The sequence below is a fragment of the Hippocampus guttulatus genome, chromosome 21 (assembly GCF_054856545.1).
Source record: "Hippocampus guttulatus isolate MCC_2025c chromosome 21, RoL_Hgut_1.0, whole genome shotgun sequence".
Classification (NCBI taxonomy): Eukaryota; Metazoa; Chordata; class Actinopteri; order Syngnathiformes; family Syngnathidae; genus Hippocampus; species Hippocampus guttulatus.
In genome coordinates, this window is record NC_141281.1 from 6,219,107 (window position 1) to 6,234,290 (window position 15,184).

General features: G+C 44.6%; 1 protein-coding gene across 6 annotated transcripts in view; it reads right to left on the minus strand.

Annotated features, from left to right (window-relative positions):
• Nucleotides 1-379: 379 nt before the first annotated feature.
• znf438 (zinc finger protein 438) overlaps nt 380-15,184 on the minus strand; it is an 89,810-nt gene continuing 75,005 nt past the window's right edge. Inside the window, exons 1-7 of one of the 6 annotated variants that reach the window (XR_015099072.1) lie at nt 14,938-15,025; nt 9,600-9,786; nt 3,385-3,450; nt 2,638-2,698; nt 2,222-2,317; nt 1,130-1,301; nt 380-596 (exon numbers count right to left, since the gene is read on the minus strand). The gene's annotated coding sequence lies outside the window, so the exon portion shown is untranslated. The other 5 variants (XR_015099071.1, XR_015099069.1, XR_015099073.1 and 2 more) reach the window with 5 other exon arrangements.

Consider the following 15,184-nt stretch of genomic DNA (forward strand, 5'->3'; position numbering starts at 1 on the left):
ATACATGGTGGTTTTTTTGGCTAAAAAAGCCTTACTATATATACATGGGCGTTGTTTTTTTTTGGGCCAAAATGCCTTACTATACTGTACATGGTTGTTGTTTTTTGGCTAAAAATGGCTTACTATACATGGTTAATTCCCCAATGGAGGTCCTCAAGACCAACTTGGTGTTCTAGCTCACGTTTCTTTTATGAGCACTTGCTAAGCACTCATTCGGCCAAAATGATGCAAGCCAAAGCAATCCGCTGAGTGTGGTGGGTGTTTGTCGCATTTCCATTTACCAGATAGCCGTGATCCTGCATTGTCAGCTCTTAACGGCGAATCAGCAAGAAGGCTATGTATAGAAACGCAGTGTCGGACCCAAGACACAAACCAGGAGGACATTACTCATTTTAATAGCGGGTGAAGACTTTGGTGAGCTTGTGAGGATTGTGTTCAGCTTGTTTTCTCTGCAGTGATGTCATTAGGAGATGTAAACAACAGTTGTGGGAGAGCACACATGCAGAAACCCCACTGCTTTGTTTATCTTTCCATCCATCCATCGAACGTCTGACTGTGTGGCTGTCTGTCACTCCCATTGGAAATTTACTGTAAAACTGACACATAAAACAAAAACAGAATCAAACATTGTATATTTAAACACCAAGCCACATCGTGCTTTCCAAGAAAATTCTGCTAGCCTTTTGCTAACGTCATAATGCAAAACACTGTCAACTGGCTCACAGAAATTATCTTAAATCCTATCGGGATTATAAATGGTAACTACTAACGATAGCTACAAAACCTGTTATGACTTTGAAGGCCAGCAACTCAAAATCCTGCATATTGTAGAAAGCAACGAAAACGATTGCTGAAAAATTTGTGATATCGGGGGCTGCAGGGTACACTGTGATACAAAAAGTAAATCCCTGTGGGAAAAGAATGCAAGTGAGCGCGCTTCCAAAACAAGCATCATTGCTGTTGTCAAGCTCATCCTCCACTTGATTCATCATTTTTAAGTCTGTACAAAGCTGAGGAACGGAACGACCACGAAAGCAAACAATTCTTGTGTTTTCTCTGGCTGAGAGATGCTGTTTGGGGGGGTAAAGAGAATAGGGGGGGGGGGAAGGTAGAAGGAAAGAAAACAAACCTGTCGGCTTCTCTTGCAGAGAGAGGCGTCAGATGCGGTGGTGGGGAGCCTGCAGCGCCTTCTCGTGCCAACACATCCACATGTCATCTTGGTTTAGACACACTTTGGAGAACGTGACCTCCTTCCAACAAGCTTGGCCTTGCAGGAGGTCCGACCCCAGATTGTTGCTAACCTGCGTGCGTGCAAATGTGTGAGTCAACACATGGTTGCTAAGTGTACGTTTGCTTGCAATTTTTGCAGCTTGATGATGTTTGGAACAGTCGCCGGGACCTCCTACAAAAAAAAACTGTCAATCAAACTGTTTAGATGGCGTCAAAGTCATTTTCTTCATGGGCCACACTCGATGTATGGTTTTGCTCACAAGGGGCTGTTATGGCTGTCAAAACTATACAAATGCATGCAGTACCTATTCAACGGCAACCTCCCACCTTTTCGCACTTCGGCATTTGGAGTTTAATTTATTATACAATTTTTTGGGAGGGGCGGAACCTCTATTATTTATTTTAAAAAACCTCCTCTTTCACTATTTTTGTTTTCGAGCCAAGGGAATCAAAGTATCTTGTCGAATCTTGTGGGTGTTGTTAGCTTTAATGAATTGACGTCGTTTTTTTCATTGGCATTTGAGATGATTTTGTTGGCTGGTGCCGGTATTTGAATGGACCTCGTCCACAGTCCCATTGAAACGAAAAGTTTGTTATTGCTTCTCTCCTGATCCAGCACACTGTAAAAAATAGGATTGCCCGTGTAGTGTGGGGGCTCGGGGTGGGAGTTAATGGAAATACTTGAGAAATACACAGCATATGCTGCATACAAGAAAGGATATGGTGAAAAATAAATTCTTGGGGTCAGGATTTTCTGCCATAACGAAAGAACAAACCGTTGAGCAAGAAGCGTGACGTAAGCACACACTCTTTGCTTTCGACATAATATGTTTGGGTGGGCCAGATCTGGCCCCTGAGCCTTGCGTTGGACACCTGCGGTTTAGCATGAGCTTTGAGTACTTGTGACACTTGCGTGGCCGCAAAGATGGCATGAAAGAACACGCCATGCCTGTGGCAAAATTCCCGCGGGGGGAAACCATGTCTGAATTACCCTTTTTCACCGCTGGATTTAAGATGGCAGCTTCGTGGCGAGGGCGGGGGGCATCCACGATGGCCCGAGGCATCGGGACTACTGTAGAGCGCTGTACTGAAGATGGGGAAAGCAAAAAGGCATTCACCTGTGTATTAAAGGGATAAGCAAAGCACAGACACAGCAGAATCCTCCTTCCTGTCTGCCATTTGGCCTCCAGCATTGAGGGATAAATGAATTACAGTAGCAACAAAAAGCTCATCTCGCTTCCTCTCTGTGGGGGGCCACAATATGTGTGTGTGTGTGTGTGTGTGCCATGTGGACATTAGTTCAGGCTCAGCATGGACTTGGGAAAGGGTGTTGTCCGGCTAGTGAGAGTTTACAAAATAAAAATGAAGGCTGATATGCATGTGGTCGTCGAGTGAAAAAGTGCTCACGTGGCGCTTGCTTCCACGTGTTTCAGCGCCTCTCCTGCCAATCAACTTGATGCGTCGTCATCTGAAATGAGTCAATTGGCATTGGGTGAAACGTTCTGCAGCAACAAAGCAAGAAAAAAACTATGCAAAACATATGTTTCTGTTTAACATCTTTGAAAGGTAAACGCGTTTTGCTTGCATTCTCAAAACTCTGGACTGACCACAGTAAATAGCAGACCGTGCAATGTTCCATTACATATATGTCAAATTCAATCCAAATGGTTTTTAAGGCACCAGGGTACCTGTACTGCCAACGAGCTGAAGAATAGCATTAAGAAACCACCAATTGACCACCATATTCTGACACGCATAATGGCATAATAATGATAGTACTTGGAAAACACCAAAAAAAAAGAGGGGAAGACTGACAGGAAGAGAAAAGGAGAAAGCAAAATAAAAGGAAAGAAAGTAGAATATTGGGTGACTGTAATAACATAATCTGTCGCTTCATTTGCTCGGTTTAGATATTTTTTTTAAAAAAGCACAACACGACGTGTGAGTGAAGGAGCTGGTCTCACTGGAAACTTTGAAAATGCTTTCAAATAACTAAAAGCAGACAGAGGCAGCACGGGAGTGGGGAGCGCATTTGCCTCCCTCAGACTTCTCATGTTCCGTCGCTTCATTGAAGATTTGAAAGTGCCCAACGGCGTGAATGTGCACATGAACGGTCATTCAATAATATTAATAATAGATGTCAAAGAATGTAACCTTATGAGGGAGTAACCTTAACATCCACATCCAAAAGCCAGATTTGTCCTTCGGGCCAGTGAACTCCTGCTGCAACATAAAATATTGTCATCCAAACACAAATTATACAACAAAACCGAATTCAGTGACGCAAATCCGAACACTTCGTGTGCGCCGAGTCAACCTCCTGCGGAGTATTTGATGTATTGTGTTTCAATCAAGGTTTCGGGCTTTGATGTCAAAACGCATTTCAACGTGGAATTCAAAGGCAGGCACTGATTTGGAAAAGCTCCACGCCGGAGTCTTTGTTTTCTTGGAGGTTCTCTTTTCCATCTGTTTCCACAATGTGGTCAGGACCGGTTGACTGGGTTAGGCTGGAGCCCGGGTTTCTCTTCCAAGCCTCCGAGAAGTGCTCTCGTTTGAGTTTGGTTGCTTCTGTGGTTTCGGTTCTGAAGTGGAGCACGTTGGCTTCCACCCGTGTGGACTTAGCCCACGTGAGAATGTTGGCTTTTGTGCCTTTCCCCTTTGGGATGACGCTGTAAAGCTGTACAAGTAAGCAGACACGGGTGACCCGTGGGCCACACATCCTGCATTCCAAACCACCTCCTTGGCAAAAGAGATGTTTGCGATGTCTCCTATCATCTTCAGCCAATGGCTAACCTGCTCTAGCGTGGAAACCTGAAAGTTCACCCAGAGACACAAACAGTGAGCCGAGCAGCGAAGTTAGTTTTCGGGGTTTTTTTTTTAAGCCTTGAGTTTACTTCTGTGCTTTAACACATACTAAATAAAAGATGGGCAGAAATTTGGAGTGAGGAAATTTTTTTGAAGTTGTTTCTTTTCATCTACTTTTCACTCCCTACTTTTGTGTGTCTTGTGATAAAACAGCTAAAGGCTGCCTCTAACCGAAAGCTTTCTGTCTTTTTAGAAGCCAGATTGTGTAAAAAAAAATATAATCCACATAATGTTACCTTTAAAACCACCACAGAAAAGGTAAAAGAAAAAAAAAAGGAGCAACTGCCCAAAACATGTTTCAGGCAGCCTTTTCAGAAGTAGCACCAGATGGAGGCTGTGTTGATGCTGTTGTGAGCAGGCTGGTGGAGACATTCTGTCACTGTTGTCATTCCTGCACGTGCATGCTTGCTGGTGTACATCAACACACACAAAAAAAGGAGCCTTAGAATTCATTCTGTACGGCACAGATCTTATTAGGCTGTGTTTAAATAGGCATGCACTCGGGTCTTTGCTTCTTTCGATTGCTTCGCTTTTCTCATTTACCCGCTTTGAATACGCGCCGTGGACTGAATTTATGCAACGACTGCTATTTTCCTTTTGACTGCTCTGGTACTTTGAATCAAAGTGAAGTTAGACAGAACTAAGAGAGCAAGCAAGATGGGGGTTTGCACAGCGAGCGCGGGTGAAGGTTAACCCTTTGCAGGACAAGGAATATTTTCTACTTAGTAACTCAAAATCTTAAAAGTCAAGACAGACATCATATGGCTCACTAGAAGGCAACAACTCTAAAGTCACATCAAATCTTAATTGAACGGTGTTTGTTTGTTTTTTTTCTTCTTACTTCTTTCTACCTACATTCTTGCTGCTGGAGGCTGTAAATTTCCCCAGTGTGGGACAAATAAAGGATATCTTATATATAATCTTTCCGGTCCAAATGAGTCATTCTTAACTCTGTGTGACACAGCATATAAATCACTTGTGAAATTGAATTCATTTGACGGTGCTTTGTCGCTGCATTATTATGGAATAGAAACCCCAGTAGGCCAAATTAGTAGAGCCCAGAGTGCAAAGCAAACATGGTGCATCAGCATTTCACTGTTATGCTGCATGCAAATGGAATAAGCTGCCAACAGCTTTTGCGCTGTATGTTCTTTGAGTTACTTTAGTCAACCACTTTTTATTTCTCTACTTTGCTTCTCAATGTCTTAAATTTAGTTTTTGAATTGTCTTATTTTCTTTTGCTTTTAAATGTCCTATTTTGCCTAAAATTTAGTTTTTGAATTGTCTTATTTTCTTTTGCTTTTAAATGTCCTATTTTGCCTTTTGATGTGAAGCACATTGAGTTACACTACATGAATCAAGCAGCCTTGGCTGGATTCATTGAAGGGAGACATTCGGTTGTTGTGACTCACTCATAGGGCTGTTTGCGAGCGATGCCACTCTGCACTTCATAGTTTTGACTTTTATCCGCACTTCACAGCATGATATGTACGTTGGCCACTTGTCTTCACTTTGCATATGCAGATGAAGAGAAGTAATGAAGAGCTGACGGCAGACAAGAGGTCATTTCAGTCAAGTGAGGAGCATTTAGTTTGGGGGGCCACTTGAGAACGAGCAAAGTCAATTTCATCCCAGCGAGATCTCAACTCGCATCATCGGCTTTTGTGTCTGGTACAGCATTTAGCATCCGTTTGGAGTACAGCCTACCAAAAGTAAACGCGGCAAGGACTCTTCATGAAAGATAGGGCAAGATGTGGAACAATGACATCAAATCAAATCAGTTGAACGGCATGGTGAGCTAGCGTTAGCATGCCTGCATCTTCTGCTTTGCAGGGTGTGATGAGCAGTGTCTCACTTGCATCAACACAGGCTAATTTCAGCAAGACCAAAAAACCGGGCTGTGTTGAGTATACTTTTTTTTTTTTCATTAGGTATTTTTTGACGAAAGCGAGCTCAATTAGAGGATATTTGGCTTCTCTCCTTTGCAAGAGTCAAATCTGCTGCATGGTCAGTGAAAGGCTCTTGCACACTCTTCCTATCTGCAGTCACTGACTTACAAGATAAGCTCAAATCGAATCAGGACCAGGCTGAAGGGAACAGGGAGCGCCGCTTAAATCCGGTTAAATGTGTCTAATCTAATGTCAATGAAAAATGAGTCACCTCTGAACCTCCGAGTGCAGGTGGTGACCCAGATGATCCATATGTCTCAACAGCACCTACGGGTCCTTGGAAAGGATCCAAGCCGAAATCAGGAATTCTGCCTCTCTTTAACGGAGTGTGTGTGTCTATTAGGTAGCCGTAACACATGTCTCTGGCGGAGCACTCCTCCGGGGAAGGGCTGCTTTCTTTCACCGTCAACACATCAACAGATGCAGTTTGGGCCATCACTCATCTCTGCTCAAACTTGCCGTGACTAAACATCAATCTGAGGGCGATTTGAAAACACCCGAACAGGGCTTCTCTGTGTGTGACTGCCGAAAGGCCAACTGATTAGCATAATGTTGTCACAGACCCATGATGGATCCTGGCAGGAAAATCATCATTAAAAAATCTATCATTTGGTCTGACAAGCAGTGACTGGAGTCTCATTTAATGTAAAACGGGGTTCAATGTTGTCTCCTTGGAAAATACATAATATTTCCTAATTCGAATTCACTTGGTACGCTGTTTATACAGGTACAAAGCCGAACACACCGAAATCCAAAATAAAATTCAACTATTTTCACAATGGCATTCACTGAAAAACACACCGACCATTGTCTGTGTATTTTCCATAAATATGAAGCAGTCGTGTGAAAAACAGTATACAGCGGTTACCTGACCATGACATCATACGCTTACGTTGCTTGTGAGCCCGCCCCTTACAAAACACAACTCCTCCCACATCCTTCTTCACTATTCATAATTTGTCCATCACACAGGACCCGAGGACTTTGCAAACTGCACATGCTTCTCTAAAGCTGTGAGAAAAACAAAAATGTTGGCTCAAAGTGCCTTGTTTTAAGTGTGATCTGGGAAATGCAATCTCATTCCCCCAAGCCTGGTGGAAAACAGGTGCGCTCTCAAGTTCTTCGGTCCTGTCGCACTTCTTGCGGCTCGAAAGTTGAGCCAGCACCTGTTCACATTCCACAGTGCTTGTGGAATTGAAATGCTAAGGCGGGAAGTAAAAACAGTCACGGCTTCTAAACAATGAAAATTTAACCTGAAAGTCCATCACACCTGTTTCTCCTCGTCACAGTATAAATGCTGAAATGCATTGAACGTGAATTCAGTGTTTAATTTTGATTTTGAAGTTATTGAAAATGCACACCTGTCCCAAAGTAGATGAAGACCGAGTAGAACGTCAAAGCAAGAAGATGGGGGGGGGGGGGGGGGGGGCATTTTCATCCAGTGGGACCGTGGCCACCTCAGAGTGAACCGTGGCGGGCCAAAATTCCACCAACGTGCCGCTGGATTTCACTGGAGCCGACAAAATGAAGCAGACACACAATCGCAACGTGTTTGTGACGAGGTGATATTGACAGTGCATTGTGGGTGATGCGCTACTCTGGCCTCAGCTGTGGGGAGACTCTGATGTCATTTATAATGGGGGGGGGGGTCCATGGGGATGCAGGGAAGAAGGGATGAAAGAAACCAGATCCTTGAGGTGAACTCTGCTGCTCAGACAGTGGCCTAAGTTTAATATGGAGCCACACACTGCATGCGAACTGCTTGTGTGATCTACAATACAACTTGGTTGCTCAACATTCCGCCGAATAAAAGAAGCTGATTGTGCATAAAGCATGCTTCTTTGTGCGTACGTGGATGTTTGTGCCTGTGTGTGTGTGTGTGTGTGTGTGCATAGGAAGGAAGGCGGCTGACAGTTACGGTGACTTAATACCACTTGATATTTCATGGCTCGGGGAATGTGGCGGCACTCCCTGCTTTATGGGGCTGGCCTGGATTATTTAGTTGGATGGAGTCGTGCCCAGAGGAACAGCTGAATGATGTAATGTATCTCACACACACACACACACACACACGCTTCGATACAGTACAAACTTGAGGTGTTGGCCAGAATTAGTGTTCAGCAGCCATGTCCAAAATCTGGCCAGCTGGCCAAAGTTGGTTCATGACATTTTCTAAAAACAATAATAACAACGGGGCGGCCCGGTAGTCCAGTGGTTATCACGTCGACTTCACAGTGCAGAGGTACCGGGTTCAATTCCAGCTCCGGCCTCCCTGTGTGGAGTTTGCATGTTCTCCCCGGGCCTGCGTGGGTTTTCTCCGGGTACTCCGGTTTCCTCCCACATTCCAAAAACATGCATGGCTGATTGAACACTCTAAATTGTCCCTAGGTGTGAATGTGAGCGTGGATGGTTGTTCGTCTCTGTGTGCCCTGCGATTGGCTGGCAACCGATTCATGGTGTCCCCCGCCCACTGCCCGAAGACAGGTGGGATGGGCTCCAGCACCCCCCGCGACCCTAGTGAGGATCAAGCGGTTCGGAAAATGGATGGATGGAATATTAACAACAAACATCATAATAATAATAGTCGGCACGGTGAGCGACTGGTTAGCACGTCCGCCTCATAGTGCAGAGGTGCAAGGTTCGATTCTGGCTCCAGCTTTCCTGTGTGGAGTTTGCATGTTCTCCGTGGCTTTTCTCCGGGTACTCCGGTTTTTCTCAAGGTATATATATTTACATACATATCAGGTCTAGGAGCATTTACATTTATATAATTGACAAGCTGTGTTTTTTACAGTGTCAATAGATCGTTTGATTTTGCTCGGTGGAAAAGTTTGGACACATTGAACGAGAGCGTTGGGGTGTTTTGGGGCCGAGGGAGTGCATAAGTGGGTCTGGGGGTGGTGAGGTTTGCTAATAAGAGCCTGTGTGGATTTCACACAGGAAAAGGTGGCGGCGGCGAGGTGGGCTGGGGGTGATGAGAGTTGGGACACTGGGGAACAGATGTGCATTTGGAGACAGGGATGAAAGACGGGGGTGGGCGGTTTCAAGAGGGTCTCACTTTGCCGCTAAGCTGACCTCAAGGGGGCACGTGGTGTGCCACTTACAGTACAAGCGCGCGTGTTTATTTGCGTGGCCGCCATCAGCCGGCTGGATAAAATCCTGTCCGCTGCTCAGTAAGAATTGCCTTCTCACGCCTCTTCTCCGCTTCATATAAGAGCCTAAATATGGAAACGGTGATTGGAAATTGTTTAGACAACCTGAAATGGTTTATCCCGAGGCTGTGCACAGCTCACAGATCAAAGCGGAGGAAACATGAATCATACAGAGTTTCTGTACGGAAACAAGGCCTTTCTTCCTTCGACATCCACTCCATTCTGGCACAATGTGAAGGAAAACAAAAGAGGGAGAGCGTGACTTTATTTGCTCTGACTTTTCCTTCCGTTTGATCAGTCTGTTTGTCTGCCGTCACCGAAAGCTCTCGCAACAATAAAGTGTGCGCAGCCACCCCGAGCGAAGCGCAAAGGCAAGTGGCGATTCCCTGAAGAGATCACTTGCCTTTCACTTGAAACGCTTCACCCATCGCTCTCCTCCTCCATGTCTTCATCCTCTTTTGTCATCCCTCCTTTCCTCTGCTCTCCAGGGGCGTAGCATCTATTGCACGGACGCATCCTCGACTTTAGCCATCACTTATCCGACGTCGAGAGGCCTTTTCCCGCTCCACCAGGCTCTCTGCTTTCACTCTCTCGGGGTGGGCCGGGAGAAGAAAAAAAAAAGTGCACAAAACCAATTGGACTGAATGACAACGTTCAAACATTAATAATTGCCACAGTAGAGGTAATGTATCGTTTTGGGGGGGGGGGGAGAATCACCTTTGTTTAGCGAGCAGGCTGGGATCAAATTAATTTTCATGAAACTTTGTGCTGAAAAAGCCATGTAAGAAAAACAAACACTATTTTTTATATTAGCAATATGCTAATAGATTTTTGATCAAATAAAAGATTGTGTTGGTTGTCTATGTCAGTTGTACAGTGCCGGTAAACAAATAGGGAATGACAAATTACTTGAAACATTTTATTTGGAGAACTGTTGTAATGAGTTTGAATGCCAATTTGTATTTTTACGTAGGCCTCACAAGCGATGTTCTAGAATCACCTGTTAGCAACCTGCTTCCAAGTTACAGTCTGAGTTCTCAACGCAGTATTTCTCAATCTGGAAAACATTTCCCACATTTTCAGGATCTAAATCCTCCAAAGGTCAATATAGCGGATTTGGCATGCAGGCTCGAAACAGCTGCACATTTACTTCAACTAGGCAATAGATGTGTATCTAACACGTTACACAAGTCTCACGGCAACAGTGGAAACATAGAGCGAGTCATCTGGGGAATACCAGCACGCCGAAGTGTAATACAAAAAGCTCCGTTTAGTCACGTCCAAAAGAAGAAAAACAAACAGAGCATTTTACGTTCTTCCGCTGGAGTGAAGCTTTACTTTTTTTGAATGTGGATCTTCTACAGAGTGACATCGGTATTATTAACCACAGAACAAGACTTGGCCATCTCTTCTAATGTTGCCTGCTTGTTTAAATGTCTTTTCGCGGAAGCTGACTCAGTCATGGCGGCAAAGCCAAGCGTCACCCGTTGTCAACCTGACAGGTGGACGAGTGCAGTTAAAGCAGAGATGGCGTCAACCCTCCAGCACGCCACTCTGGCGCAATGTCACCGCTCGATGAAGGCAGAGAAGAACATTTTTGAAAGCCAGCTCAACATGGGCTTCACACAATACTTCTTTGATTGTGATTGGCATTTTAAATTCCTACCCTTCCTTGTTCAAATACAATGCACAGTAGATTAAGACATCGTGACGCCAAAGAGGATAATAGTAAACGATCCTTAAAATATACTGATATCAAAAAAAAAAAAAAGCTTGTGTTTCATTTCCTACGCTCTCTCTTTCTACAGTGCAGACTTCAAAGTGAATATATTTGCAAACTGTAGAGGGCGGCCTGGAGCAGACAAGTCATTTGCTGCTTTAAGATGGAATAGGTCATGTTTCCTGAGTTTGAGCGGGGCACAGTCATTGTAGTCACTGGCCTCTATTAGCAAAGGTGACCTCAGACCATATTGTAGGCCACTTCAAATCTGCAGATGGTCATTTCACGGTCACTTGAACATACAAGGCGTTTGAAGATTTGCAAGCCTGATTGTGTCACCTCTTGTGATGCGCCGCTAAAGCCGCTTCTGCTCAAAATGACCGAGGGGTGGTGAACAATGTCCAGTTTTGTATCCGCAGTAAGCGGAGGCTGACTGTCACACGGTCATGGTATAGAATTGGTCAGGTGTACGGAACCCTACGTTCAGTCACACACATGTCCACCCACACTTGGGAGCCCTGGATTGTATGTATATATATATATATATATATATATATATATATATACACACACACATATATAATGTATATTAATGCTGCCTACCAACAAGTGCTTATGCGGGGAAAAAAAGCGGACCAATTCTTCAATTCTGATGCTCCGCAAGGATGTGTCTCCATTACACAATTTTTTTGTAATTTCTCATCTGCCATTTAGAAGGCAAATTGGAATTAAAAAGACAGCGAGTAATGTAATTATCCTGGCGCGGAGCCAACCCAAGTGGTTCGTTCCGTACCCACTTATTTCATATAACACACGCCATGCATTGCAAGCAGGCATTCATTGCAATATTCTAATATGGAGTCAACGAACAACACCACGCACAGATCTTGATTGCCATTATGCAATGTTTGCCTTGCCTCATTTGCTTCACGGTAAAAAGAGTGCTTAAATATTTAATGTATGCCCCCCCCCCCCCCCCCCCACCGCCCGCCTCCTGACACTCCCCAAAAGCATCAGGTGTAACTCACTCCTATAATCTCTCCCGCTTTAGTGCACGACAGTAATTACGGTCAAATTAACTGGAAAAGGCGGAGAGGCGACACCAGGCAAAGCTTTGTTGCTTTTATGTCGACTTGCAAGTTTATAGGCCTGCTGCTCCTTTTGCTCGCGAGCACTCATTCTCCCAAACACTGCCTTGAGATTAAGTTTTATATACTTTAAAAAAAAAGGAAATGTTTCCAGATCCTCGACAAAATTGAATGCAAATAATAAAGTAAAACAAAGTAAAAATAATTGACTATCCACTCATAGGTGACCAAAATGTGCTGCACTGTTCTAAACATTTCCACCCAAGTCAATGAGCGGCATCCTTCATCAATGCTCGCCCAACAATATGATCCGCAGCCATGAGAAGAACAATGGGATGGCGGTGTTAAGCGTTTCCAAAAATGGGAAACCCAAACGCCAGTGAGCGAGACAATTGCGGAGCTCTAAAACAGTGACGGTGGGCGTCTGCTTGGAGCATCAAAGCGTGCACTCACAAAGACACCGAGAGGAGGATGTATGCTTCAATGTCTGTTTTTATACAAGTAGTGAATTGTGACTTTAATCCATTTAGGTGCAGAGCCTCTCCAAAAAAAAAAAAAAAGAAAAAAGAACCCCGAGTATGTAATGTGAGTAATAAAGCAATAGGAAGGCACATGCTTTACCTTAATCCCACACACTCAATTTTTGTCACTAATCTGACAGATTAACAGCCTTTTATTACCTGAATACGCCGCCTTCGACATCTTTTACCTCTTGGGGAATCCTGTTTAGAAGTATTCAAGTTCTCAGAGCATTTCTCCATGCTGCCTGAGAACCTTTTATCTCAAACAACACATGAATAAAAAGGTAAAATGCTACCTCAGCCAAACCAAAGGTTGTCAAGTGTTCTACCGGAAACCCAACTTTAAATCCACCTCATTATATTTCAGAGGATCACTTTTTTTCCCCCCTCAAGGATGATGACAGTAAAACGCTGTTGAATTAGGAAAGCGAGGGACTTCAAAGGTGCAACTTTTTCATTTGTTTTGCTCCGAGTAGCAAACGTGAAACGCCTTGTTCATCTGTAATAACAGTAATCCCGCCTGTATATTCACAGGCCACGCTTCACTAATTCACCTTTTTACAAGATGCCGCCAAGTTGCTGCTGAAAGAGGAATTTGTGTCAAGGAAGCATGTTGGAAGTATTGCATCTGGACGGAAAGACGTTGGGGAGGAGTTTAGTTTAGCCTGGATTATTAGAGGAAGATTTTTCTGACGTTTATTCACAAATAATAATCTTTGAGGGATGTCCAAGAATCTGGCCATTGCTGATTTTGACTGCAAGGGAGGGGAAATGGCTGACATTTAACTGGTGACTCTTTTGGGAGGAGGGGGAGGTTACTTTTCGTGACATCTGATGACACCGATCAACAGCAAATTTTAATCAGAGATTATTTTATGTGTCCCTGAACTTTTTTTTTAACGCTGGTTTCAAAAACGTCTTTGCAAAAGGTTATCGCAATGAATATTGCTGCTGAAATGAAAGGTTGGGAAATGATTCACCGCGGGTGTTACCTCGCGAATTGAATAATCACCAGATGAAGATTCCAAGGGAACGGCCACGCTGAGCAGAGACTAAAAGTGTTTGACTCAGGTTCGTTCCGGCGGGAACAAACAGGCGTGTTTCCGTCAATGTTTTTCGCCGCACTTTTCCGCAATCGCCTCCAATGCGCAGCTCGTTCACACGAGCTGCGGGAGATGAGAGAAAATCTCCAAGGTTGCACTGAGTGGGCGCCGAGGTGAGCTTTCGTGAAACAACTGTGGGAGAGGTGCTTGTTTCCCCACAAGTCTTCAGGGAATCCCCTCCCTTCCTCGGTAAAAGCACCACTGATGGACGTCTGAGTTTGGCAGGTGCTTGTATATACTCGGCGCCTACCGTTGCCCACAGCGCCGAGGCCGTCAGGACAGAGTGCGCGGCGAGAGAGCCGAGAACATTAGAATTCACATTACCTCGCAACAATGGGCTATTTGCTGCTCGTTGCAGTCCAGAGAGGCTCATCGGGAGCTGCCAAGCTTGGAATCTTTGTGAGGTGGATGATGGGGTGGGTGGTTTGAGAGTGGGTGGAAGCCGAACTAACCTGCCTGTTACTGGAAGCGGGAAGAGCCGTGAGCTTTATTTCAGATTTAAACCGAAATGTAGTCGCAACTCACGCCAAATTTCAAGGCATGCTTGGAGGAGTTCTGTAAAGAAGACTCCAACAGCCTATTGTAGCACACCTCTCGCCATAAGTCGGCTGGGACAGGCTCCAGGTAATCCTTGCGGGCATACGGGCTATAGAAAACGGAGGGATTTGCAATGAACTAGAAAAGATGAAAAAGGTCATGACTTCTTCCTCTAACTTCAACATATTTCCATGGCATCAAGATGCCGTCAAAACAATACTTTCATATTAGACAGGGCTTTGGCCCGAGCAGAAATACAGCCAATAGATGAGTTTTCGGGGAAAAAAAAGGTCAAGCATGTTTATGTTTTTGAAATGTTTCGCTCCCATGGAAACACTGCCATAAAACGTTGATTAACTGCACAGGCAAGTAGCATTCTACTAGTTAGCAGCGGTTATATTATCTGTAACTCATTCACTGCCACTGACGGCGGTAGATGTCAGAGATCCCTTTTAACGGGGCAGGTAGTGAATGAGTTAACGGCCCTCACTCTCCTCTCACACTTTGCTCCATTGCGGAATGGCGTACATTGACGGCGACTGACTTTGTTGGCTCAGTTATTGCACCAGAACACGTTATTTGATGAGAGAAGGTCAGCGTTTATTTATTCCCAAGCATGTTTGCTATTGTGTGTATTGTTACACATCTGCTCGCAAGGCCGTACTTTCCTGACCTGTTGATTTAGATGCTACATTAATGCAATCATTTTCTGGCCATCTGAAGTACAATTAGTAACACCGTGATTATATAAACAACACGGAGAGCCGCTTACCTTGTAGCCCGCCAGAACCTTCCGGATATTGAGCCAAATACTTCACTCACTCACACATCTCTGCAAATGCCTTTTCACCGAGTGCCCCTCTTTTTGCTCGCCGTTGCGTAACCGCTCTTGTGTTGTATTATTGAAACGTTTGGCTCCGATTAGAGCGGCAGATGAAACGGCTAAATGCTAATGTGTGATTTCCCGTGGGGCCGCCCGGCTTCATGAGCTGCAGGTGTTTGTCAGGGAGCAGGAGGGC